General features: G+C 41.8%; 1 long non-coding RNA gene across 1 annotated transcript; it reads left to right on the top strand.

Annotated features, from left to right (window-relative positions):
• Positions 1–19,243: 19,243 nt before the first annotated feature.
• Positions 19,244–26,090, top strand: LOC144930773 (uncharacterized). Its single transcript, XR_013636130.1, has 3 exons — positions 19,244–19,393; positions 24,374–24,452; positions 25,378–26,090. It is a non-coding gene; the product is annotated as an uncharacterized LOC144930773 (long non-coding RNA).
• Positions 26,091–27,273: the final 1,183 nt, after the last annotated feature.

The following is a 27,273-nucleotide window of genomic DNA, read 5'->3' as shown; positions in this document are numbered from 1 at the left end:
CCCACTCTGAACTCTAGGGTACAGATGTGGGGACCTGCATGAAAAACCTCCTAAGCTTATCTTTACCAGCTTAGGTCAAAACTTCCCCAAGGTACAAAATATTACACCCGTTATCCTTGGACTGGCCGCTACCACCACCAAACTAATACTGGTTACTGGGGAAGAGCTGTTTGGACGCGTCCTTCCCCCCAAAATACTTCCCAAAACCTTGCACCCCACTTCCTGGACAAGGTTTGGTAAAAAGCCTCACCAATTTGCCTAGGTGACTACAGACCCAGACCCTTGGATCTTAAGAACAATGAACAATCCTCCCAACACCTGCACCCCCACTTTTCTGGGAAATGTTGGATAAAAAGCCTCACCAATTTGCATAGGTGACCACAGACCCAAACCCTTGGATCTGAGAACAATGAAAAAGCATTCAGTGTTTTACAAGAAGACTTTTAATAAAAAATAGAAGTAAATAGAAATAAAGAAATCCCCCCTGTAAAATCAGGATGGTAGATATCTTACAGGGTAATTAGATTCAAAAACATAGAGAACCCCTCTAGGCAAAACCTTAAGTTACAAAAAAGATACATAGACAGAAATAGTTATTCTATTCAGCACAATTCTTTTCTCAGCCATTTAAAGAAATCATAATCTAACACATACCTAGCTAGATTACTTACTAAAAGTTCTAAGACTCCATTCCTGGTCTATCCCCGGCCAAGACGACTACAGACAGACCAGACCCTTTGTTTCTCTCCCTCCTCCCAGCTTTTGAAAGTATCTTGTCTCCTCATTGGTCATTTTGGTCAGATGCCAGCGAGGTTACCTTTAGCTTCTTAACCCTTTACAGGTGAGAGGAGCTTTCCCCTGGCCAGGAGGGATTTCAAAGGGGTTTACCCTTCCCTTTATATTTATGACAGTGGAGAACCGTACCCCTACTAGTTCTTCCAAGGATTTCACCCAACCAGCAATACTTCAGTCTTGCCTGGGTTCAATTTGAGCTATCTGCTCTTCATCCTGGAGCCGATCCCTTGTAGATATTCTGATATCTCAGTAATGGTGATGGTTGTGTCTGTGACGAATGAGATAGACAGTTGAGTGTTATTAGCATATAGTTGAAACACAGCCTGTGGCATCTTACTATCTCTCCAAGAGGTCTCATGCAGATATCGAAGAGAAAGGGAGGCAATATGTACCCCCACAGAACCCCACCAGTAAGGGCCTTCAGAGAAGAGGAACACTTTTATCACTCTCTGGGTTCTGTTGGAGAGGAATGATGGGAGCTACTCTAGTGCTGTGTCATCAACTTATTATAATAATAATGTTTATTTGTATTATGGTAGCATCTAAGAGAGACCCAGTCATAGAGCAGGATCCCATTGTGCAAGGCAGAATACAAATACGTAGCAAAAAGACAGTCTCTGCCCCAAAGAGCATACAACTTCAGTATAAGACAAATACCAACAGGTGGATAAGAAAGACAGACAAGGGGAGCACCATGAGATAATACTAATTGGAATGACAGACAATGGTCTCAGAATACCAGCAGCCCAACTATTATCAAACTGCCTTGTCACATAGACAGTTCAGCAGTCCCCTGTGTTGAAATCTTCAGAGGAGTCCAGTGGTATAAGCGTGGAGATCTTGCTTGAATTCATGGCTATGAGGTCATATTTTCCTGCCACTGTGCCTGTGTCTGTGCTGTGCTCTAGTCTGATCCCTGGCTGCAAAACATCTAGTATATTGGCTGATATGGAGCTTGATATTACTTTTTTGATATTTTTTCCAGGAACGATTAGATGGAGACAGGACAGTAACTGGAGAGATGTTCTAGGTCAAGTGGTGACCTATTGAAGATAAAATAGTCTATTGCTTTTTTTGAGGAGTTTTCAGGTATGTTTTGCAGAAAAAGGCATTGATAATCTCCATGAGTATTGGAAATAGTTTTTTTTTTTGTTTGTACCAGCCAGGAGGGGCATGGGTCCATTCTACAGGATGCGGTCCTAATATTGTTGAGGGCTTCTTGAGCTACAGCAAGTATGACAGGGCCAAACTCAGTCCTGGGACTGGATGGGTAATATGATCTGGTCCCATAATGACGAGAGCGCTATGGAAAGGACTCTGTAGTCCTTAGGATCTTGAAAATATAGAGCATAGAACTTGGGGAGAAGGGAGTATTTTAAAGCTTTGAGTACAATCTTGTACTCAAGAAATAAATGAGCAATTATTATACAAGATTGCTTGCATCAAAGGTTTTAACATAATCAGCATTATTATTGTATCATTCTACTTATATAGCACTCAGCACCATAATATCGGAGTACCTCATAATCATTAGTATTAAGTGTGGGTGTAGAAGAAATATGAAAAACATATACATAAATGAATTATAAGGATATAACTATATCAGCAGGTTTAGGTAAACAAATAGTATTATGTATGTATAATCATTTGCAAACTAATAAAAGGATGGGGTTCCAGCCAGAGGAATTACAAATTTTATGTGAGCTTTAAAACACCAAAGGAATAAAAAGAAAAAGGGAATGGGAAGGGGTATGCATTTTAGAAAACAGTAACAAAAATATACAGTTTAACTCAAATTTTACAAAAAAGATTAGAGATGTACAAGCCCATAAAGACATTTTGAAGACCTCAAACTTGGTAATTTTGCAGGTGAGTTAGCCTTCAATGACCTACTTAACCCTGGCCACAAACTTTAATGTATTAAATTAAAATAATGATAAGAAGAGAACTAACAAGTAGCTTAGATAACAAGAAGCAAGATATAATCTTTCACTTTTGTAACTCTAGCTGGCCATTAGTGATTGAGACTTCTTAAAAATAAGGTCCAGCATTGTCAAATGTAATGACTACTTCTGTCAGTAGCTTTCTTGACTTCAGTTGAGACTACACAGTTGAGGTTTAGTATTAAGTACCTGCAGAATAGGACACAAACATATAGTAGGTTGTGGGGTGATTGTATTTTTAAAAAGCCCCAGTCGTCATGAGTTATATAGGCATAGTTGAATTTGACAGTTTGTATTACTGAAAAAACATCTTCAAATATGCCCAGTAAAGTTTGTATTGCCCATTTGTACCATTAAACCTCTGCAATACAAAGGATCAGAGCCTAACCTATAAATCAGTGTATCCCCACAGCAACTGAGGATCTTGCCCAAAGTCTTTCCTGAAGCATTTTCTGTGAATTGCCAATTTTTTTCGATAATGCCTTTCATTCAATTCGTTGAGCTGTCCTTGCTTTTTACACACACACACACACACACACACACACACACAGAGTCAGATCCTGCAAAGGTTCGGTAGGCCAAACACTTGTCAACGTCAAAAGGAGGGCAATACCTGCAGGATTGGGCCCAACGTGAATATAGTATCAATTACAGAAACATGCACATATATACTCAATGCTTGAATTTTGATTGAGTTTTGACCTTTGTGCTGCTTAAAGGAGCAGATTAAAAATAAATATAGCAAAAAAACCTGTAAGTACATCAGAAGCAAGAAGCTTGCTAAACAACCAGTGGGGCCACTCGACAATCAGGATGCTAAAGGTTTCAGAGTAACAGCCGTGTTAGTCTGTATTCGCAAAAAGAAAAGGAGTACTTGTGGCACCTTAGAGACTAACCAATTTATTTGAGCATAAGCTTTCGTGAGCTACAGCTCACTTCATCGGATGCATACCGCGGAAACTGCAGAAGACATTATATACACAGAGACCATGAAACAATACCTCCTCCCACCCCACTCTCCTGCTGGTAATAGCTTATCTAAAGTGATCACTCTCCTTACAATGTGTATGATAATCAAGTTGGGCCATTTCCAGCACAAATCCAGGTTTTCTCACCCTCCGCCCCCCTACACACAGACTCACTCTCCTGCTGGTAATAGCCCATCCAAAGTGACCACTCTCTTTACAATGTGTATGATAATCAAGGTGAGCCATTTCCAGCACAAATCCAGGTTTTCTCACCCCCCCCCCTTTTTTTTTCTTTCAAAAAACCACACAGTTTGTGAGTTTGTGTGTGTGGATTTTTGAAAAAAAAAAAAGGGGGGGGGTGAGAAAACCTGGATTTGTGCTGGAAATGGCCCACCTTGATTATCATACACATTGTAAAGAGAGTGGTCACTTTGGATGGGCTATTACCAGCAGGAGAGTGAGTTTGTGTGTAGGGGGGCGGAGGGTGAGAAAACCTGGATTTGTGCTGGAAATGGCCCAACTTGATTATCATACACATTGTAAGGAGAGTGATCACTTTAGATAAGCTATTACCAGCAGGAGAGTGGGGTGGGAGGAGGTATTGTTTCATGGTCTCTGTGTATATAATGTCTTCTGCAGTTTCCACAGTATGCATCCGATGAAGTGAGCTGTAGCTCATGAAAGCTTATGCTCAAATAAATTGGTTAGTCTCTAAGGTGCCACAAGTACTCCTTTTCTTTTTAAGATGCTAAAGGAGCACTCCAGGATGATATGGCCATTGCAGAAAAAGTAAATGAATTCTTTGCATTGGTCTTCACGATTGAGGATGTGAGGGAGATTCCCATACCTGAGCCATTCTTTCTAGGTGACAAATCTGAGGAACTATTCTAAATTGAGGTGTCATTACAGGAGGTTTTGGAACAAATTGATAAACTAAACAGTAATAATTCACCAGGACCAGATGGTATTCACCCAAGAGTTCTGAAGGAACTCAAATGTGAAATTGCAGAACTGCTAACTCTAGTCTATAACCTATCTTTAAATCAGCTTCTGTACCAAATGACTGGAGGATAGCTAATGTGATGCCAATTTTTAAAAAGGGCTCCAGAGATGATCCTGGCAATTACAGGCTGGTAAACCTGACTTCAGTACCAGACAAACTGGTTGAAACTATAGTAAAGAAAAAAATTGTCAGACGTGTATATGAACATAATATATTGGGGAAGAATCAACATGGTTTTTGTAAAGGGAAATCATGCCTCACCAATCTATTAGAATTCTTTGAGTGGGTCAACAGGCATATGGACAAGGGGGATCCAGTGGATATAGTTTACTTAGATTTTCAGAAAGCCTTTGACAAGGTCCCTCACCAAAGGCTCTTATGCAAAGTAAGCTGTCATGGGAAAAGAGGGAAGGTCGCCTCATGGATTGGTAACTGGTTAAAAGATAGGAAACAAAGGGCAGCAATAAATGGTCAATTTTCAGAATGAGAGAGGTAAATAGTCGTGTCCCCCAGGGGTCTGTACTGGGACAAGTCCTATTCAACATATTCATAAATGATCTGGTAAAAGAGGTAAACAGTGAGGTGGAAAAATCTACAGATGATACAAAACTATTCATGATAGTTAAGTCCCAGGAAGACTGCAAAGAGCTAAAAAAGGATCTCCCAAAACTGGGTGACTGGGCAACAAAATGGTAGATAAAATTCAATGTTAATAAATGCAAAATAATGCACATTGGAAAATATAATCGCAACTATACATATAAAATGATGGGGTCTAAATTAGCTGTTATCACTCAAGAAAGATCTTGGAGTCATTGTGGATAGTTCTCTGAAAACACCCACTCAATGTGCAGTGGCAGTCAAAAAAGTCAAAAAAGCGAACAGAACGTTGGGAATCATTAAAAAAGGGATAGATAATAAGACAGAAAATATCATATTGCCTCTGTATAAATCCATGGTATACCCACATCCTGAATACTGCCTGAAAATGTGGTCACGCCTTCTCAAAAAACATATATTGGAATTGGAAAAGGTTCAGAAAAGAGCAACAAAAATTATTAGGGGTATGGAACACCCTTTGAAGAGAGATTACTAAGACTGGGACTTTTCAGCTTGGAAAGGAGACAACTAAGAGGGGATTTGATAGAGGTCTATAAAATCCTGATTAGTGTGGAGAAAGTAAATAAGGAAGTGTTATTTTCTCCTTCTTATAACACAAGAACTAGGGATCACCAAATGAAATTAATAGGCAGCAGGTTTAAAACAAACAAAAGGAAGTATTTCTTCAAACAATGCACAGTCAACCTGTGGAACTCTTTGCCAGAGGATGTTGTGAAGGCCAAGACTATAAAAGGGTTAAAAAAGAACTAGATAAATTCAGGGAGGATAGGTCCACCAATGGCTATTAGCCAGGATGGGCAGGCATGGTGTCCCTAGCCTCTGTTTGCAAGAAGCTGGGAATGGACGACAGGGGATGGATCACTTGATAATTACCTGTTCTGTTCATTCCCTTTGGGGCACCTGGCATTGGCCACTGTCAGTAGACAGGATACTGGGCAAGATGGACCTTTGGTCTGACCCCAGTATGGCCATTCTTATGTTCTTATGTTAATATACAAATTATTATCTTACTAGTGTGCATTTTATGGATGCTTTTAAAGGAGGTGTATTTATTCCTTTTTTGCTGTAGAGATTTCCATACGGATACACTGATCTGCAGAATCTGAGTCATAGACTGGGAAAAACACTTTGAAAAAATTGTATATTAAAGAAAGTTCTACTGAGGAACATATCATGTTTCCTATTTGTCTCTTTTGTGTTATATTTAAAACTGTAAAGTTGTTCTCTCCGTACGTATGTGTCTGACATTTTGTCAGATGCTTGCATAGCTGGAGTATTTTACACAGAAGTATTTCAATTTGTATTAATAAAGAACAGCTGACATTTTTTCAGTCAATATTGACATATGTAAAGCAAATTGGAAGCTATAATCAACATAATAAACTGAAACATCTATCTCTTCCAGCCAGCCATTTCCTTACTATTTTTTCTTTAGATAAACAATCTACAATGAGTTTACTGAGGCTTGCATTGATATCCCTCAACGGTATATGCAAGTCTACTTTTATTCTCATAGACACAGAGAATGAGCCTACGGTGCACAGTGCGTGCAAACCCCTTTGAAACCTAAGATTATTTGTTCTCTGACTGTTCTAAAGGTAATTAAGGAGCATTGCATGTTTCTCAATTAATGATTCCTCATTCAACTGGGAATCTTTGATGCTAATTTGTTTTAATCAGGACAGAGACTGCTAAAAAAACTCTAAACAATTCAGTGAAGAGTAACTAGGAATTTTAATCAAGTGGAGAAGATCTAAATGCTATGAGGGACACATCCATCATAAGTTTTCACTTCCTGTTCATTTAACTTTGTTCTTTCAGGTCTCATAAAACAATGTGTTAATCATCAAAAGAAAGTTTATTAAAATGAAGAACACGCTGCATTTTTCGCCTCTAACTGAAGGAAAAGATTGTGCAAGAAGTGGGTGGTTGCAACAGAGTTGTACTATTGAAACAATAGTTACTATCTGTGTTTGGTTATTTATACACTAAAGTGATAGAGTTTATGTTTTATAGACCTACAGAGCAATGCTCATCAATTTCTGTAATGTTAACACCTTGGAGAGTAATTGAGGAAAGTATTGTTTCTTATAGTTTTTTTTTTAATTTACACATTACTTCATAAATGTTTCAGTGCTCTGTGGTATACACATCCAGAACAGAGAGACTATATGGTCTTTCTGCATGTGTGATCGATGTTTCGTATACCAATGGAGGTGCCATGTGAAATCCGTTTCTAAGTGTGAAAGTATGCATATATTTGACAAAATAATATTTCACATCGAAGTACATCTACCTATAGTACTGAAGCAAAGGCACTTAATAATTCTCTCCTTCCCTACTTATCAAACCTTGACTTATATCACATTGCACTTGCCTGTTCCACTCTGCAAATGGAGCCTGCTTCGACATGCAATATCTGTGTGAATCTGATGGGAGAGGGCATGGCCAGAGCACATTGCTCCAGCCAATCCCCAGCTAGCAGACAGTCCCTTGGGGACTATTCCCGGCTGAGCTAGGCTCAAACCCGCTCAGAACTGGCCAGACACTCAGTAAGCCAAAACAGCTCCCTTACAGCCCTCTTCTGAAGAAAAGCCTGCTAAAGTGCAACAGCACCCCTGCACACATGACAAGGAGTGGAGGACCTGGTGATCATTACCATTCTACATGTCATTGATCATTGACACGCTGGCCCCCAAACGACCCCTTCTTCTCCCTTACCCACACAGATCTCCGTGGTTTTCTGGCACCCTGCATCATGTGGAGAGAGTGGGGTGGCTACTCGAGCTTAGATGGTGGAAAACCAGGGCTGATTCAGACAGGATGAAACATAATGAATTCCTGAGAACCATCCTATCAGCCTCCACTGAGGCTGCCCTATCCCTCCCCAAGGAGCTAGCCAGGGTGGTATATTGCTTCATCAATCCTGAATGCCTACAACCTGCAGCAAAGCTGAGCACCAAATGCTGCAAAGCACTATGAGAACCTACTATGTTGAAAAGATCACGCACAATCAGGAAGCCTTCTCAAACAGCACAGATCCACTCTGCCTTCACCCACCTGCATTCCTAGAGTTCAGTATATTTATTCATCAAGGAGTCCCAAACCAAGACATGTGAATCTGACTCATGGCCTTCTTGGCTTGTGAAACAGTCATGGTCAACTGGTTTTACTCCTGACCAAAATAGCCAACAGCTCATTCAGAAGAGAAATCTTTCCTTCCTTCTTCAAACATGCAGTAGTCCAACCAACACTGAAGAAACCAACCCTGGATACATCAGTCCTAACCAATTATCACCCCAGTATCAAATTTCCCATATCAAAGTTAGCAAAAGGCTCATCTTTCTGAGGCTAACTTTCTGGACCCAGCACAACCTCGATTCAGGCCAGGACACAAAACTGAAATTGCTTTAGCAGTTCTTATGGATGATTTACTCCTGTCAGTGGATAGAGGAAAGACATCAATTCTGATACCTCTGGACTTCTCTGCAACATTTGACATTGTTGACCATGAGAATACTGCTGTCTTGAGAGAGAGAGAGGTGGCAGGAGTCCAGAATAATGCACTAAAATGGTTTGAATCTTTCCTGGTAGGATGCACTCATAGAGTAGTGATAAGAAACTGCACCTCCACCTATAGACCCTCACTTGTGGAGTTTCACAAGGATCAATTCTCTCTTTAGAACTTTTCAATATCTACATGCAACCACTAGGTGAACTAGTCAGATGACAAGGTCTTAAGTGCCAGCAATATGCAGATGAGACACCTCTCTACCTATCTTTCTCCACATATGACCATATCACTACCACCAACATGGCCAAGGGCTTGGATGAGATCAGCACATGGATGAAGAACAGTTGGCTGAAGCTGAACCTGAGCAAGTCAGACCTGATGCTGGTGGGAATAGGAAAATATTTTGAGGCATGTGTCACCACATGAAGTGAAGTCTCCTTTGGTTGAAGGGTCACATTCACAATTTGTCAATTCAATCCACAGTCTAGGAGTAGGTTTCAGAGTGGCAGCCGTGTTAGTCTGTATTCGCAAAAAGAAAAGGAGTACTAGTGGCACCTTAGAGATTAGGAGTAGTCTCAGATTGCTTGGTGACCCTGAGCTCCCACATTGCAATGGCTGTGAATAATGCTGACGAGCAGATTCCGTGCTACCCTGGTGGAAAAAGACCTGGCCTTGGCTATTCACCTCTTAGCTGGACTACAGCCATGTGATATACCTGGGCATGAAACCTTCAGCACTTAGGAAACTCCAACTAATACAAAACATGGGAGCACTTCTCCTCAGGAACATGGGCTACTGTGAGCCCATCACACCTGTCCTCTGTTCTCTATGCTGGCTTCCCATGAAATTTTGAATCCAGTCCAAGGTCTCAGTCCTTATCTTCAAATCACTCCATGGCCTGAGCCCAGGATACCTAAAAGACCATCTAAAGCTCTGGGACTTGGACCACAGTTGACAACTTTGCTCCTCTGGCACAATGGAACTCTCAACAATACGAATAAAGCTCATCGGTGTGAGAGACAGAACCTTCTCCAGCTGTGGTCCAAAACTGTGTAATGAAATCACCCAGGAACTAAGGACCATCACAAAGCTCACCACTTTCTGCTCCATTTCTTTCACCTTGCCCTCTCTAATATAAACACATGCCAACAGACATATTTATTTAATTGGAAAAAAAACAAAACCCTACCAAACAAATCACTCCAGTGCACATGCTCCTCCCTTTAGGGAGAGGATGACAGAACAAACCCCTAACGTATGTGCAGTCATGTTGCTTAAAGCACCACTGCAAGATGCTCAGATACTACAGTGATGAGTGCGGTATAAACAGCTATATAGAATAGAATTCTCTGCTTCACTGAACAGAGAATCTAGGCCGTTATGTTCATTCTGTAAAAATGGAGCATAAATCAACTGGATAGTACTGCCAGTAAATTTCCAGTTGTATTGCTTAAGGAAAAGCTTGATAGAATATAACAGCCAGTGATCACTTTTCTATAGGATGTTTAAAACAGCCTATAGAGTTCTAAAACAGGTATCTAATTCTCTACTAAATTCTATTGGATTTAAAATTAATTTCTGCACAAGCCCATTGGTATAATCCCTGTTCATTTCTATAGGACTTTTCCATAAGGGGATGGCTGCTTTGACTCTAAACCTGTCTATACACTGTGAAACATGGGTCAGATGTTTGAACTTATGTTAATTAAAAGATCAACATTTTTCCTTCTTCAGTGGGAACCCAGCTCTTTTAGTCTTTAGGATGGCTCTGCCATGTGCAAAAAATGAACTCTAATTATGCCGAGCTCAAGGCAGTTCAGGAATCTAAAATACCCTGCCAACCAGTGTGGTCTCAATCTGCCTTGTTAGTTCACAAATTTGTGCATGTGTCTCTGCTACAGTCTCAAACCTGATAATGTCACATCATTGAGACAGGAAACTTCCTTTGATCTTATCTGAAGTGATGCTTGCAATTTCAAGTTCGAGCTTGATGAGATCACATTGTCAGGCCTCCACATAATTGTGATCTTTCCTGCTTTGCAATTGTATCTGTTTTGAACGCTCTTTACACTGTTCAAGCTAAAACATATGATAATACACTTTGTCAGATGCAGGACTAATGAAAGGATTGAGTTCATGTTTCCAGTTTTAGAAAATTCATTTCATGTGACTTCACTCACTCTCTTTTCTTACCTGGTCTCTTTCATCTCCTTAACTCTTCTTGCACTTACAAATGCTAGTACCAGAAAATTATTAGTAAGGTAACAAGATCTCTCAGCCTCTTGATAAAATCAGATGAGACTTATTACCTGTAAACTTGGACTCATTCCACTAAGTACAGAACTGTAAAGTGATTTATATACTAAAATTGTTAAATCATACAACATGCCTTGAGTTAAAATATTCAATATAGCAAAAGTTTGTGTTCTTTCAAATATATATATTGTGATATTGATTATAGGAGAGTTCATAATATTTAGAGCCTGGAAACTCGGGAGAAGCTCCATTTAAAAATATTTGTGATACTAATGTTTTTTCAGTCATTCAGCACATAGGAAGTAAAGGGTTAAATTTTGCTCTCTGCTATGCTGATGCAACTGCATTTAAGTAAACAGGCTTGTCCCAGTGTAACTGAAAGCAGAATATAGTCCATACTATTTAAATGATCTTATGTTTGAACGTGTTGCTGCTTTTTCATTTTTCCTTATAATCTGGACCTATAGCTCAGAACACTTGCTTTTTCCCATCCATCAGACATGAATTACACACTTTGCATTCTCTGCTCTATAGAAAAAGGATCATTGCACATGATAGCATGGAGCAAAAAAGGGGATACTGAGGATGCATGACTTATTAAGGCTTCAGGAGATAGCAAATAAAAGAACAGTATGGTTAAGAAACAGACTTAGGTGCTCATTCTGCACTGGGATCCACCAGTACAGACTCTTGCATTAATGTAGTCCAAACACAGTTTTGCCTCTATTTTAAAGCTAACCTAGTAATATATTTATCTGTCTGGATTAGGGCACGTAGTTCTTAGCAACACAAGCAAGATAAACCAGGTATTCCACTTGTTTAGCCCCCTGTATACCTTGAAAAAAATGAGGATATATTGTATGCCCATGGAAAATGGAGCTTCCATGGGTTTAGGAAGAAAATAGAAGGCAATGGGACTCCACAGGAGCCTGAATTCTTAGATCTTAATGTGAGATTTCAGCCTCATGCTGAAAGGTCAGAGAGATGGGAATGCTTTTCATGGCAATTGACTTAAAAAATCTACAGACACCTCTCCTTTGACAACCCAAAAAGAGAATTACCTAACAATTTTCATTTCCAACCAAAAGAGAATGCAAACTGTTCATTTTCTGACATGCGTTACCATAATAACTTGGTATGTCCTACTACAAGATTAGATAAATATGCAATTTTGTTGTGTATAATGTACTGATCTATGACCCAGATAAATCACTACAAATTAATCTTCAAGCATTGCACTGGGACTGACTAATCCTAGAACAAATAATATTTCTTTAATAATGAATGCAAGCCCAAAAAGCATTGTATTGTAAGGGAAGTGACAGTTCTGCCAAAACCTTAAATAACTTGCACGATTCAGGTTCATGTAAGATTACTGCATACTATGCTGAGTAAGAAAAAGAAAGGACAGAATTGGGTTATTGTGGGGGGTATGTATGTGTGAGAGAGAGAACCATCCTGAACTGAAACTTGTGTGTCAAGTGCTCTCTCACATGATCCTTCTCTGGTGACCTAGAATCCTATTTTCGACATCTCCAACTCAAGGAATATTTCTAACACACCTCTGAACAACATACTAACCCACGGAGACCTTCCTTCCAAGACTACAAAAAGAAGGATTCTGGGTGGACTCCTCCTGAAGGTCAAAACAACAGACTGGACTTCTACATAGAGTGCTTCCGCCGACGTGCACAGACTGAAATTGTGGAAAAGCGGCATCACTTGCCCCACAACCTCAGCCGTGCAGAACACAATGCCATCCACAGCCTCAGAAACAACTCTGACATCATAATCAAAAAGGCTGACAAAGGAGGTGCTGTAGTCATCATGAATAGGTCGGAATATGAACAAGACCACTTTCTACAAGCCATTACCCGCTGATCTCACTGAGGGTTACCAAAAGAAACTACACCATCTGCTCAAGAAACTCCCTGAAAAAGCACAAGAACAAATCTGCACAGACACACCCCTAGAACTCCAACTAGGGGTATTCTATCTGCTACCCAAGATACATAAACCTTGAAATCCTGGACGCCCCATCATCTCAGGCATTGGCACCCTGACAGCAGGATTGTCTGGCTATGTAGATTCCCTCCTCAGGCCCTACGCTACCAGCACTCCCAGCTACCTTCGAGACACCACTGACTTCCTGAGGAAACTACAATCCATCGGTGATCTTCCTGAAAACACCATCCTGGCCCTCTACACCAACTTTCCACACAAAGATGGACTACAAGTGGTCAGGAACAGCATCTCCGATAATGTCACGGCAAACCTGGTGGCTAAACTTTGTGACTTTGTCCACACCCATAACTATTTCACATTTGAGGACAACATATACCTTCAAATCAGCAGCACTGCTATGGGTACCCGCATGGCCCCACAATATGCCAACATTTTTATGGCTGACTTAGAACAATGCTTCCTCAGCTCTCGTCCCCTAATGCCCCTACTCTATTTGCGCTACATTGATGACATCTTCATCATCTGGACCCATGGAAAAGAAGCCCTTGAGGAATTCCACCATGATTTCAACAATTTTCATCCCACCATCAACCTCGGCTTGGACCAGTCCACACAAGAGATCCACTTCCGGAACACTACAGTGCTAATAAGCGATGGTCACATAACCACCCCCCTATACCGGAAACCTACTGACCGCTATGCCTACCTACATGCCTCCAACTTTCATCCAGACCACACCACATGATCCATTGTCTACAGCCGCGCTGTACGATACAACCGCATTTGCTCCAACCCCTCAGACAGAGACAAATACCTACAAGATATCTATCAACCGTTCTTACAACTACAATACCCACCTGCCCTGAAGTGAAGAAACAGATTAACAGAGCCAGAGAGTACCCAGAAGTTACCTACTACAGGACAGGCCCAACAAACAAAATAACAGAATGCCACTAGCCATCACCTTCAGCCCCCAACTAAAACCTCTCCAAAACATCATCAAGGATCTACAACCTATCCTGAAGGACGACCCATCACTCTCACAGATCTTCGCAGACTGGCCAGTCCTTGCTTACAGACAGCCCCCCAACCTGAAGCAAATACTCACCAGCAGCCACACACCACACAACAAAAACACTAACCCAGGAACCTATCCTTGCAACAAAGCCCGTTGCAAACTGTGTCCACGTATCTATTCAGGCGACACCATCATAGGGCCTAATCACATCAGCCACACTATCAGAGGCTCATTCACCTGTGCATCTACCAATGTGATATATGCCATCATGTGCCAGCAATGCCCCTCTGCCATGTACATTGGCCAAACTGGACAGTCTCTACATAAAAGAATAAGTGGACACGAATCGGACATCAAGAATTACAACATTCAAAAACCAGTCGGAGAACACCTTTAAATCCCTCCTAGCCAGAGGAAAAACCCTTTCACCTGTAAAGGGTTAAGAAGCTAGGATAATCTCACTGCCACCATGTCAAGGTTCCTTCCTCACTCTGAACTCTAAGGTACAGATGTGGGGACCTACATGAAAACCCCCCTAAACTTATTTTTACCAGCTTAGGTTAAAAACTCCCCAAGGAACAAATTATTTTACCTTTTGCCCTTGGACTTTATTGCTGCCACCACCAAGCATCTAATAAATATATAACAGGGGAAGAGCCCGCTTGGAAATGTCTTTCCCCCCAAAATCCTCCCAAACTCTACACCCCCTTTCCTGGGGAAGGCTTGATAAAAATCCTCACCAATTTGCATAGGTGAACACAGACCCAAACCCTTGGATCTTAAGAACAATGAAAAAGCAATCAGGTTCTTAAAAGAAGAATTTTAATTGAAGAAAAAGTAAAAGAATCACCTCTGTAAAATCAGGATGGTAAATACCTTACAGGGTAATCAGATTCAAAACACAAAGAATCCCTCTAGGCAAAACCTTAAGTTACAAAAAGACACAAAAACAAGAATATACATTCCATTCAGCACAACTTATTTTATCAGCCATTTAAACAAAACAGAATCTAATGCATATCTAACTAGATTACTTATTAGCCCTTTACAGAAGTTCTAACCTGCTTTCCTGCTCTGGTCCCGGCAAAAGCAACACACAGACCGAGAGAACCTTTGTCCCCGCCCCCACAGCTTTGAAGGTATTTTTTCTCCTCATTGGTCATTTTGGTCAGGTGCCAGTGAGGTTATCCTAGCTTCTTAACCCTTTATAGGTGAAAGGATTTTTCCTCTGGCCAGGAGGGATTTAAGGGTGTTTACCCTTCCCTTTATATTTATGACAACTTTAATCTCTTTGGTCACTTGATTACAGACCTAAAAGTGGCAATTCTTCAACAAAAAAACTTCAGAAACAGACTCCAACAAGAGACTGCTGAATTGGAATTAATTTGAAAACTGGATCCAATTAATTTAGGCTTGAATAAAGACTGGGAATGGATGTGTGATTACACAAACTAAAACTATTTCCCCCTATTTATTTCCCCCCTACTGTTCCTCACACATTCTTGTCAACTGCTGGAAATGGTCCATCTTGATTATCACTACAAAAGGTTTCTCTCCCCTCCTCCCCCACACTCTCCTGCTGGTAATAGCTCATCTTACCTGATCACTCTTGTTACAGTCTTTATGGTAACACCCATTGTTTCATGTTCTCTGTGTATATAAAATCTCCCCACTTTATTTTCCACTGCATGCATCTGATGAAATGAGCTGTAGCTCATGAAAGCTTCTGCTCAAATAAATTTGTTAGTCTCTAAGGTGCCACAAGTACTCCTTTTCCCTTTGCGGATACAGATTAACACAGCTGCTACTCTGAAACCTGGGGAGAAGGGATGCAGCCGCCATCCACTAATCAATATCCAGGCTATTAAAAGTTTTGCTTATTTGTCATTTTAACAGGGGGATGTGTCCTGGGGGCTAGAGAGCCTGGGGCTAAGTCAAGCTGATTACAGAATGAGGCGAATCAGGCAAATACCATACGAAGAGCAGAAAGTGGCTACAGTAATGGGCATGAGAGGCAGGCCTTAAGCAGTGATAAAGCCCAGCTGGGGCATGGGCTGGAGAGAGAGACTGGCAGGCAGAAATCTCAGAATAAGGAAAAACTTTCCAGGTAGGGAGGCCTGGGAGAGACCCTGATTAAGCAGGGGAGAGGCAGAGGGACCCAGAGGAGAACTTCAGAGGCCGAGTAGGAAGTGGCCCAGGGAACACTGCAGCATAGATAAAGGAGCAGGCCTAGCTGTTCAGTGCAGGGCACCAAGCTGGAACCCAGAGTAGAGGGTCAAACTGGCTTGCCCCACTGGCCCAAAGGAAGCGAGGCATACAAGCCCACCGGAAGGGTTTACTGAGCCCAGCTGGCAGGCCAAGTTACTGACAGAGAAACTGCCACAATGCTGGCGTGATGGTCAACAGGGGGGCTAGCCCAACAAGAGAGCTGCTAGGCTATGCCATGTCTGTCCACAAGGGGGTACCTAGCAGTGAGTGAACTTGGTTATAGCCCTACAACAACAAAAACTAGAAGATGGAGGCAAAATCTACTTTTGGTTATTCCTAAGGAATCAGTCTCATTTTAACTGTAGAGTGGTCATGTGCTTCTACACATGCTTCCACGCCCATGATCAAGAGTTATCACTGGATTGTCTATACTGCTATGGGACCGATACTGTATTTTCCAGTCCTATTCACTGGCTGGGCAACAGGAGTTTTACTTCATGGTCTAAAATAGCTTCATTTTGGCCTTATGCCCTTGTGGTATGCTTAGGGTCTGATCCAAAGCCCATATAAATGAATGGAAAGGCTCTGAATGACTTCAGCGAGTCACGGATCAGTCTTTTAAAACCTAACCTGTCAGACTATTTTTAAAAGAAATATTACAAAATGTTGTGTGCTTTTTCACAACTTATTCTATTGAGCCAAATTGTCCTTTCTTACATACAGTTTCAGTATGATTACACTTGTGCAGTTGACAGGCCTAGTAAAATTCAAAATGTAGCATTTTCAGATATTTTTCAGTAGGAAACAGGTTCATCAGGGATATTGAACATATTATGTGGATTTAAAACTATTTAACAAATGGACTGTCAAAGTAAATGTGAACAGGAAATCTAAATCCTATAGAAATGTTTCTAATGAAGTACCACAGAGATCTGTCCTTGGCCCTATGCTATTCAATATTGTTATCAATGATATGGAAGAAAATATAAAATCATTGCTGGTAATATTTGTAGATGACACAAAAGTTGGTGGAGAGGTAAATGATGGGGACAGGTTAGATGCACAGGCTGATTTGGATCACTTTGTAGGCTTAGTTCATTTGAACCATACTCATGGGGGAATCTGGGCAATTGCACAAAATAGAATGCACAGAATTAATGTTCGCTGCAGAATTCTATTTTTTCCTGCAGAATTTGTGATTTTTCACCAAAATGCTTACTTTTGGTGAAAACAACAAATTTCAGCTCCACACACAGTGGAGCTCGAGCTATCTGCGTGAGCCCCAGCAATCCAGGGCAGACACCCGGAGCCCCAGTTAAGTAACATTTCCTGAATCTTTTATGTTGTCTGTATTGTTACAGACATACTAACTGATGGGTATTTTAAAATAAATTACTAAAATAATTGAAACTGGCATGATTATATTGTGTTGTTTTGACAAATAAAATATGCAGAATTTTAAAATACTGTGTGCAGAATTTAATTTTTTGGGGCAGAATTCCCTTAGGAGAACATGCATTTCAATACAGACAAATGCAAAGACATACCTCTAGGAACAAAGACTTCAGGTCACACAAGGTGGGAGACAGTATCCTGGAATGCAGCAACAGTGAAAAGGACTTAGAAGTCTCTATGAAGTTTAATCTGTTTAATTTATCCAATAGAGGGCTAGGAGGTGATTTGATCAGTATACAAGTACCAAGTGATTCTTTATAATAGAGCACTCTTCATGTAGCGGAAAAAGGCATAACAAGATCCAATGGCTGGAAGCTGAAGGAAGACAAATTTGGACTAGAAATAAGGTACACATTTTTAACAGTGAGGGTAATTAACAATTGGAACAATTTATCTAAACACCTGTGGATTCTCCATCACTTGTCTTTAAATCAAAACTGGATGTCTTTCTAAAAGATATATCATAGCTCAAACACAAGTGAACTTGAAGTAGGTGATCGTAATGGTCCCTTCTGGCCTTAAAAAAAAAAAAAATCTATGGATCTTGAAATATATGACATGGCCATTGTCAACTTCCAAGTAGGGTGGCCACCCATCCAGTTTTCACCCAGACAGTCCAGTTTTGGGCTTGTGTCTGCACGCCATTTAGGGTTTCATTCAGGTGACCAGAGCTTAGGGGTCTGGTTACCAAGAATTAGAAAGGTGGCAACCCTACTCCCAAGTTTGACCCAGAAAATAGATTTGGCTTAATATATTTTTTTACTAAAGTTCCTAGGCCATTAGAAATACTTCTTTCATTTAAAATAATCAGTAGAAATGCTTTTTTGACAAAAAAAAATTCCCTTGCAACCTAACCATTCAGAATTTGAAAGTGAAACTAACTATACACAAAAGAGCAAATAACTTCATTGCTTAACATTGTTCAAGCTGAAATGCCAACAAGTAAAACAAGCAGCATATACAATGAGACCTAATTTAAGGTGTTACCGAAAACCTAAGTATAGAAATAGGCTTGCTTATGATATATCATCTTTAGTGGCCTTTTAAATTTGCCACTGATTTCTGCCATTCCGCCTCTCAAGTGTAGGTGAGAAAGCATTCCGCTTACATAACAATGTATGTACTGGACAAAGAATTTTTGATATGGTATTTTCATGGGGATTGACAAACCTGCATTACAAATGGTAAGGTTTGTCATATGGAAGAAATGAAGAGGAAAATTAGCAAGGCATTAAGAAAATGTTTGATTCTTCCAGTGAAGCTCTGTAGTAATCCATGCAAACAATTGGTTTCCTGTGTCCAAGGAATACAAAGTACACTACATTAGCCTGGTAATGATTCCAAGTAGGGTCAAAGGATGAAGAAGTGATGAGAACAGATGTGTCAGGAGGATGAGTAAGGAGTGGATAATTAATAGCTGTTGAAGAGAGAAAAGGTAGAATCAGATAAGATTTAGTGGCCTTGTGGAGGCTTCACATGAGGCAGTGGCATAGGACAGACAGCAGAAGAAACAGATCAATCGATGCAGGGTGAGAGAAAAGAAACACTTTACTGCTGGTGTGGCTATTCTTTTTTTTTTACAAGGTAACACCTCACCTCGCTACATTAACAGCTCAGGGACAGAAAAGGAAAGAAAACTGTTGAAAGGTAAGGTGCATTTGTCCAGCAGGTATGACTTTTTAAAAGCTGCTTACTTCAAGTGATTCAGGGAAGATCTCTGCTTCAGAGGTAATGATGGCAAATGTAAAGAATGAATTTGTTATGAGGAAAAATGTCAGTCTATATAAGTGAAGAAACTCATGGGAAATATATTTCAAAGCCTCCAGGAAAGGAGCAGATAGAAAAGGGAGTTCTTTAGTCCATATATCTGCTCTTCCCTTAGAAGCTGCTAATAAACTATAATTGTTAACACTGCTTGGTAACAAATGTGCATATAAAGTAGGGGTAAGGAGCGCAACACAATAGAACCCACAACAGACCCAGGACCATAGTGATTGCATATGGAGAATTATAACTTTTATGATTATTGGTGCATAACTAATAATTCTGCTGGCTGAATACTTACTGGGAACCCAATCATTCTAGAAACCTATATGCTATTGAAAGAGAAGAGACACCCTTTAAAAAAATAAAATGTGTAAGCTCTTTGGGGCAAGACTGTTGTCTTCTCTTTCTGGAAAGTACTTTGCACATTTTGGGCAATGCCACAACATAAAAATTGTCATTCTGATCAAAGATTTTTCAATGCCAGAGAATTCAGTAGCTTGATTTAAACTCTTACATTTTTGGTTGAAGTTCAAAGGAGTTATCTTATTGAATAGAGAGGAGCTGAATAGGTGTATCAGTACCTAGGAGGACAGTATATTTCAAATACTATTCTTAGCAATTGACACTTGGAACCTTGTTCTACCTGGTGTCCTTCTGCACTCCTTGCATTCCTTCACTGTTAGTCATTTTCCAACTTTGTTAGGGCCCTACTTCAGCTAAACATTTAAGCATGTGCTTATCTCTAAGCATGTGAGTAATCCCATCCCTATTCAGAAAAGCACCTAAGCATGTGCTTATCCTTATGTCTCATTGACTTCAATGGGATTTAAACACATACTTAAAATTAAGTATGTGATTAAGCGCTTTACTGAATTAGGATCTAAGCTCTTTACACAGGGAACTGGCTGCAAAGAGAAACTGGCTATGATTTCATGACTCTAGTTAGTTTCTGCTTGCAGCCAGATCTGTGTTTAGAGGGTGTGATGTAGGACCCATGAAGAAAGCAATTAATTCTAGTCAGGTTATCCCTGCAGCAAACTTGTACAGGAAGCCAGCTGCAAAGGAAAACTGATTGGAAACTTAGTTTCCCTTTGGATTCAGTTGCCCATACAAAAGGGGTTGGGATATGTCACGGCCAGCTGCCCGCATATCTGTTGATTTAGGTAGTTACCTAAGCTGGAAAACATGTCAGCTCTTTGAATGAAACTTTACAGAAGCTGGTGCTCTGCAAAGGATATCACAACATTGACTAATCAGTAAAATCAGCCTTGGTAACATCATAGAAATCTCTCCTACACTGTGGAGTCTCTGACCCAGTCCCATCTAGAGAAACCTCAAATGTATCCTTCCTGTAGCTCTTAGATAGACTCTGCCAACCATTTATTTGAAGCAGATCTTCCACCATCCACCCTCAATAAAAGGTGCAACCCACATTTTACTGGGTGAATTTAAATAGTCCTCACATATTTTGCAAGTGATTCAGATGTGGGATGTATGGAATTATTCTTTATGACCTGTCACATGCACTTTCCCCATGAAATAATTTAAATCACTGAATAATATCTGAACAAATAATAGGGTTAGCCGTACGTCTGAGCATATAGTAATATTTGAAGTTATCTTTATCCCCTCTTGGAACTTTCTTATAACTACTTTTATTTTGTTTGTTTTTTTGGTTTCGTTTGGGTTTTTTTTTTTTGCCACATATCAAAGTTTTGGTTTCACATAACATAAAGGTCCTTTATTGCAGTAAACAAGGTTATTTACTTATGCTTATCTAATTTCATAAACAAATGGGTCAGAGAATCTTTACACTCCAGTCTGCCTTCAAATAAATAGCCTTTTCATCACTGCTGTGTGTATAAGTGACATTTTTGAACCAAACCTTGGAGAGAGAGACTGGAATAGCTGATTCCTGATTTTTTTTCCTGAAGATAAAAATGAAACTTCAGTCTTCAGACAGTCCTATCATTGATTTTAGTCTTATCTCCCATGAAAGTATCCCCCTCAAAAATCATTTGGCTGTGGATTTAGCAAAACAGAAAGCAGATTTTTGCCTCCGTTTTAAAGGTAACCTGCTAATATACCTATCTGTTTGTATTGGAACACACACACATCCTGGTAAGGCAGGCAAGATAAGCAAACCTACTATTACACGTTTAACCCACTGCCTGCCCTGACGAGAACATATCGTATATTCTTGGCAAATGACTTTACAAAAAGAATGTGAGCCTGGGAACACAACAGAGGACAATGAAAATAAGTTTATAACATCAGGTTACATAAGGATGAAGAAATGTAACTGCCGTTGGACTAAATCCTAGAGAGTGGTCAACCTTCAAAATATGCCAATTTTACCCTAAATAAATAATAATATCCCCAGTGTCTGTGCTGCATAGTGCCCTTGTAGAACCCTATCAATGCTGTAGAAAATACCTTTGTAATTTGCTGGCTAAGTGTGAGTGTGATGTTGTCCCTTTGCTGGTTGGTCCACACAGAGGATGAGAACCTGCTCTGTTGGTAGCCACAGTGGCTCCTTTAGCTCACATGGGAACGCTCCTGGGCAAGCTCATCACCCAAGCTCCAGCCCCTGTATGCCACATAAAAGCACCACAGCAGCATAAGGAAGCCCTAAAAGCCCAATATCCAGCCAGGAAGGATTCTCGTTTGACAGGCACTGTGGAAGACAGCTGTAATGCTGCCTCCCAAAGACCCTCATGCAAGCTCTGGGGTAGGTGTGGGCTGGGGGTGTGAGGGATGTGTCGGGGGCAAGGCCACAACATGTAGCACAGCACATATTCCAGGCAGGGTTGTGGCCTATAGGGAAGCCCATAGAATTTAGGGCCCCAGTTTATGCCAAGAGCTTTGCCATACCTGATCTTGGCCTGCTCTGGGGTGAGTACAAAGGTGTCTTAAAGGTGTCTGTGTCTATGGATGGGCATATTTCCACTGACTACATCAGCTACTGAGGTTAGTGCCTGGTTGCCAGAGGTGCTGAGCACCCGTGACTCCCTTTGATGGCAGATGGCGTTGTTGGTGTTCACGAACTCTGAAAATCCGGCCTTTGGTTATCTAAGGCAACCGGCACGTTTTTAAGGGGGACCACGCCAAGGTATGAGATAAGGGAGTATGATATTAAATGGCAATTAAGGAATGAATCTTACTAGTGAAACTCTATCACAGTCTATGTTACAATAGGTGGCTGTTGCTTTAAAAGAGACACAGAGGTTATTGCTTTTATTTAAAACCAAAAAACTGCCCTAATACTGTAACAATTCCCTGGCCAGGCAGGAACTTCACAGTTACAATTCTGCACTCCAGGTTCACTGGCAGATTCATGGAGGCAGGGGAAATACCCGCCTGCTTCCAAAACCCAGGCTGCTATCACAGCACTGTATGAAATATGTACTGTAATGCCCTGTGCTCTGACTGCTGGGAGTTTACTAGCTATATCCTAATCCTCCTTGCCTCCATATCCACAGCTCACTATATGTAGCAAGGCAGGGGTATGTACAAATGGAGTTTAGTGGAAAAACTGAGACTCCACCATTTCCATGGCTCCCCTGTTCCACTCCTGGGCATAATCTGTGGTTTAACTCCACCCACGTGCCAGAGAGTGAGATTGGGCAGCGAGGGCCACCCTGATCCTGCAATTGAATCTGCGTGGACCTATGCTCAGTCCATTCATCTCAGTGGGAGTCTGCATGAGTGTGTGACTCCGTGCCCACAGCAATCTGACTGGAGGGTTGGGACCTCAGGGTGTAGCATTTGCAGATGCTAAGAGTAAACCATGGGTGGGTGATATATTCCTGCTTTCTGGAATTTGAGAAAAATCCAGCAATGGGAGAGATCTATAGGTGCCCTGCATGAGAACAAGGAGATATTACAAAGCCTTTGCTTTGTTTCAAGAAGAACACAGCAGGGAGGGAGAGAGAAAACAGAGTTTGCTTATGAATGCAGAGCAAAGCCTGAAGCAAGTGAACAGGATGAATGAGCAGAGAAACTATTTGCATTAGTTTAGCTGTGTGTGGTTATGTCTGTCTGATAATTGGATAACTAAAACCTTTGACGAGCCTGGTGTCCCATAGTTACACGGTCCCTTGTGATAAGTTAACTGTTGTAAAGTGTGTCGGGGAGGGAATGGTGTAACATGTGGGGGGCCATATTTGTGATGGGTGAGGTAAGAAACTGCTGTTCTTTCCTTAAATGTCTCATCCTAGTGTGGAAATTGATCAATGCTATTAAAAAAAGTGTTATACACATATATAATAGGGACCCAACTTAATTAGTTGGGGTGTGGGGGGGAGTGGTGACTCCATTGGAAATGAGCCTGCAGCTCTTCTGCATTTTTCTTTGCTAAGGCCAGGATCCTGCAAGCCGCTCCATACTTAGGAAATACACCACCCCTCGGTTTCCACTGAAAAAAAGCAAGGGCCGGATCCCACACAAATGTCACCTTGTGCTACAAGGTCTCTCTAGCTAAACCATCCTAAAGTTTTAACCTTATCTCCTCCCTTATGTCCATCTCCTGTTATCTCAGGCACTGAGCAGCAGAGTAGGAAAGCAAAGAGGCACAGGTTAGGTGGCACTAGGACTGATGCGGAAGGAGGTGACTCATTTGGCATTTCATCCTGATCAGATTACTCCATTTAATTTAGTCATTGGAATCTGAGGCTTCTGTTGACACACTGCTCATGCCAGACACAGGGAAGGGTGGACAGGAGGAGGGAAAAAGTGGTACAAATCCTGTCTATTGGAAGGAGGGGAGGCTCTGCTGTTGCCTCTCACCCATGTAGCTATAGTTGCACATACAAAATAACTGCACCATATAATTGTGAGTTCATTGCTTTCTTTTTCTAGTACAATGGGAATAGTGTCCCTGGCATCAGAGATTCCAGAACCTTCCAGGGCCTTGTCTTCACTGGAAAAAAAAAAAAAGGTGGGTTCTTAAATCAAATTAACTAACTCAAAGTAAGAAGAAAAGGAGGACTTGTGGCACCTTAGAGACTAACCAATTTATTTGAGCATGAGCTTTCGTGAGCTACAGCTCACTTCATCGGATGCATACCGTGGAAACTGCAGCAGATATTATATACACACAGAGATCATGAAACAATACCTCCTCCCACCCCACTGTCCTGCTGGTAATAGCTTATCTAAAGTGATCATCAAGTTGGGCCATTTCCAGCACAAATCCAGGTTTTCTCACCTTCCACCCCCCTACACACAAACTCACTCTCCTGCTGGTAATAGCCCATCCAAAGTGACAACTCTCTTCACAATGTGCATGATAATCAAGTTGGGCCATTTCCTGCACAAATCCAGGTTCTCTCACCCCCTCACCCCCCTCCAAAAACCACACACACAAACTCACTCTCCTGCTGGTAATAGCTCATCCAAAGTGACCACTCTCCCTACAATGTGCATGGTAATCAAGGTGGGCCATGTCCAGCACAAATCCAGGCTCTCTCACCCCCACCCCCACCCCGGGACACACACACACACAAACTCACTCTCCTGCTGGCAATAGCTCATCCAAACTGACCACTCTCCAAGTTTAAATCCAAGTTTAACCAGAACGTCTGGGGGAGGGGGTAGGAAAAACAAGGGGAAATAGGCTACCTTGCATAATGACTTAGCCACTCCCAGTCTTTATTTAAGCCTAAATTAATAGTATCCAATTTGCAAATGAATTCCAATTCAGCAGTTTCTCACTGGAGTCTGGATTTGAAGTTTTTTTGTTTTAAGATAGCGACCTTCATGTCTGTGATTGCGTGACCAGAGAGATTGAAGTGTTCTCCGACTGGTTTATGAATGTTATAATTCTTGACATCTGATTTGTGTCCATTTATTCTTTTACGTAGAGACTGTCCGGTTTGACCAATGTAAATGGCAGAGGGGTATTGCTGGCACATGATGGCATATATTACATTGGTGGATGTGCAGGTGAACGAGCCTCTGATAGTGTGGCTGATGTTATTAGGCCCTGTGATGGTGTCCCCTGAATAGATCCTAGTGAAGACAAAGAAGAAATCCTGAAAGAAATATTTCCCAAAGCCCCAGTTCTGGCTTTCAAACAAACCCCCAACCTTGCCAAGCTTATCATCAGATCCAAGTTCCCCTCAGAGCAGGGTACAACAACTCAAAGCAGCACCAGACCCTGCCAGCATAACAGATGCAAAACCTGCAGACATATCTAACCTGCTACAATGATCTATGCCCCACACAGCACATCTTTCAAGATCCATGGGTCCTACACATGCCTACACATGGTGTAGCTCACTCAGTGCATCAAAAGCACAACAACTACGTGGGTAAAACCAGACCATTGGAGAGCATAGTGATTAACTCACACAGAAAAACGATAAAAGACAAAAACATCCTAGCACTTGTGGGCGGACACTTTTCACAAAGCAATCACTGCATATCTGACCTCTCAGTCCTCGTCCTCAAAGGAAACCTGCACATCATCTTCAATAGACAAGCCTGGGAATTTAAACTCATAATTCTGCTGGATACTAAAAACCGAGAACTTAACAGACACACTGGTTTTATGGCTCATTATAATGATTTGTTACACACCTGACTGCCTATTACCCTCCTTTGTCCTATGACTGCAGAGATGTTCAGTGCCCACTTCGTTGTAAGTAAACTCCTAAGACAAGTGTGAACCCCTTATGGTTAATTATCTGTCCCAGCTTGTGAATGCTCTGGTTACCTTCCCCAGACGTGAGGAAGCACTCTGTGAAGCTCGAAAGCTTGTCCCTTCCACCATAGATGACTGGTGCCTCCCCATATTGGGGGGGCACAATCTAAAGGGGAGACAACATGTGACCACCCCACGCATAAGCCCCGACTCCATAGGTGCTCTGGGGCTGGAACACCCACAGTAAAAACATAGTGGGTGCTCAGCAGCCCTGCGGATTAGCTCCTCCCCTGCCCCCAGCGCCTCCCACTCATCATTGGGCCCTGCCAACCAGTGCCTCCCCCTCCCTCCCAGTGCCTACCACCCGCCGTGATCAGCTGTTCAGCAACGTGCAGGAGGCTCGGGGGGTTGGGGCGTAGTGGGAGAAGTGGGAGCAGAAAGAGGTGGGGGAGGGGCAGGGATGGGAAGAGGAGTGGCAGGGGTGGGGGCTTGGGGTGGAGCAGGAGTCGAGTACCCCTTGAGAATGCAAGAACTCTGCGTCTCTGGTCCCACATGGCGCCTCTGCCCAGCAACCCTACTTCCCCCCCCATGCCCAGCTTGGGGCCGCTGAGCTCTCCCTGCCTTGCATTACTTGGGGGGGGGGAGGGCTCTGTCCTCCCGCTGTGCCGCTCTCCCTTGCAAACGCGCCTGGATGGGGAAGCAGGAGGGAGCTGCTTCTCAGACAGTTGAAGCTGGCTGCTCCGGGTCGCTGTCTGTGTGTGTGGTGCAGCAGCTGCCTGAAAGAGCCATCTTCTCTTCGGTAGCAAGCAGAGACTCCTTCCTGCTGTCTAAGGTCTGGCCTCCCAAACTATCAGTGCCAGTGACAAATCTAGAAAGGACATCGGGATGTGTGTTCGTGTGCTGTTCTCGTTCCTGAGTCAGGTGCACATACCTGGTGTCTAATCAGCCTCAAAGACGTCACGTTTAGATCCCCATGTGTCGCCACTGCCACGTCACTGCAGTGAGAATGAGGAACCAGGAGTCTCCTAAGGCTTTTCTCTAGGAGTGCTCACGTACTACAGCTAAAGCCTCAATGATGCACTTACACCAGTGCAAGCCCCTAATGCTGTAAAGG

This window comes from Lepidochelys kempii, chromosome 7, assembly GCF_965140285.1.
Source record: "Lepidochelys kempii isolate rLepKem1 chromosome 7, rLepKem1.hap1, whole genome shotgun sequence".
In the NCBI taxonomy this organism is placed as follows: domain Eukaryota; kingdom Metazoa; phylum Chordata; order Testudines; family Cheloniidae; genus Lepidochelys; species Lepidochelys kempii.
This window is presented reverse-complemented; position numbering and strand designations above follow the sequence as displayed.